The sequence below is a fragment of the Miniopterus schreibersii genome (assembly GCF_964146895.1).
Source record: "Miniopterus schreibersii genome assembly, chromosome: X".
NCBI classification, from domain to species: Eukaryota; Metazoa; Chordata; class Mammalia; order Chiroptera; family Miniopteridae; genus Miniopterus; species Miniopterus schreibersii.
The window spans coordinates 52,209,021-52,211,074 of NC_138104.1; the positions used below are offsets into that span (position 1 = coordinate 52,209,021).

General features: G+C 38.5%; 1 pseudogene across 1 annotated transcript; it reads right to left on the reverse strand.

The window, feature by feature from the left end:
• Nucleotides 1–625: 625 nt before the first annotated feature.
• LOC308551326 (ADP/ATP translocase 2 pseudogene) lies at nucleotides 626–1,504 on the reverse strand (annotated as a pseudogene). Its single transcript has one exon. The product of its transcript is annotated as an ADP/ATP translocase 2 pseudogene (transcript).
• Nucleotides 1,505–2,054: the final 550 nt, after the last annotated feature.

A 2,054-nucleotide genomic window follows, 5' to 3' on the forward strand; every position in this document is an offset into this window, starting at 1 on the left:
GATTTTTCTTATTTTGAGGCAAGCCCAAAACTCTCTTAAATAGTCCTCCTCCTTTTCATATTTTTAAAAATTTATCTGGATTAATATCAGGCAACTACAAAGGGGAGACAAAATAGCTGACAGGTAGAGGTGGTCCACAGAGAGCCTCACATCACCCAGCTACATCAAGACACCAGAGCTAAACCCAGACAGCTCCTGACATAGGCTGACACACAAGTACCTCCAAGGAGACCTGAAATCAACATACAAAACAGTGAGCCTCAGACAACATAACTTCCCAGACAAAACACCTAGCTGACTTTTTTTTGTTGTTTTAGAAAAAAGAAGAAATTAAAAAAATTTTTAATTGTTTTTAATTATTTTTATATTTCAGACATTTTTTATTTCTTCAAATTTGTTATCAAAAGTGACTGAAATAAAATATATAACTGAGTCCCATCATAATCATGAAAATGGCTTTAAGAGAAAACTTGTCAGATGAATATTATTTTTCCCATTTTCAACCGGTAAATAGTTGCCACTGAGAAACAGACAACCGATAATCTGTCAAGAATGCTCAAAGCTATGTTACGCAATACAACATGCCTGCTCACAGGGGTTGGGGGAGGGAAGACTAGGAAATAATTTATGTGAACTCTTTGATTTCATCATACAAAGCAAGCACAAAGCACCAGCCATGCTTCTGAGAACATGCTTCATGAAACCTTGAAAAATGCTTTGCCTCCTTCAACAAGAGCAATCTTCCTCCAGCAGTTGAGGGTGCCTATGTACATGATATCAATACCTTTCCACACTGACTACATCATCATGAGATGAGGAACAGTGTCAAATGGATAAGAAGCCAACCCAGCCACAGCTGTGACGGATTGTGTAATCATCTAGATTATAAAGATGTGAGTACTCTTGGGATCTGGAAGCATTCCCTTTGCTGTATCATAGACATTGAAATAGGCATTTGGTAAATGGTAATACCCTGCACAGACACATTAAAGCCTTGGGACAGGCCTTTAATCCCATCAGGTTTGTAGATCTTTACCAGGCACTCACCTAGGCCTTTGAATTCCCTTTCAGCTCCACCTTTGCCCATATCAGCTACTAGACAGCTATGGGCAAAATCAAGAGGAAACACAAAACCAGTGACACCAGCTAATGCGAGATTCCCTGCAAAGTATCACCAAAACTGGGCTCTCTTGTCCACATCTCCCAGGAAATTCTGCTTGTATTTATCTTTGAAGGCAAAGTTTACAGCCTGGGTGGGGAAATCTCTGAGCACATTGACCAAGTTACCACACCAGAAGGACAGGACTCCCTGCTCCTTGGGGATATGAATCATGCAGTCTATAATGCCCTTGTATTGGTTATCTGCAGTGATATGCTTGCTGGCATGCTGCAACTGCAGCAGCAGCTTGACCAGCTTGATGGGCACTACTGTTGTCTTGGAGATGGCTGCGACCACTCAACCTGCCAGGAAGTCCTCGGCAAAGGACACAGTGGCACCTGTCATGTTGAAAGGAAAGAAGAAGCAGGTGACAACAGGCCTGAGATCATAACTGGCTGGACTTCGGGACTCTAACATTTTTAATTTTTTAATTAATATTTTTAGGATTTGTTTTGTCTTGCTTTGACTATTTTTATGTTTTGTTCTGTTTTTTGGTGTGTGTGTGTGGGTTTTTTTTTTTTTTTCTATTATCAAGATTTTCTTGATATTCTCTGCTTTATTGCTGGGATATTATCATAATAAATTTATTGGTTTTCTCTATTGTTTTTCCATATCTCTTACTAGCCTCTGTCCCTGCCCTTGCTTTAACTCTCTCTCTCTTCTTGTTGCATTAGCATAACTTTCTTTTTGTTTTTTTTCTTTTTCTCCTTCATTCTGTCTTCCTGTTTTTTTACTTGTTTGTGTTTGTCTTTTTTTTCTTTTTCAACCGTTTTCACATTCCACTTTCTAACCTTATTTTTTGATCACCTTTTTTCTTTTCAGAATCTTTGCCCCTTTTGTCTCCCCATAAATTCTCTGTTTTTTACTTATTATTATTATTACATACTATTAGCAA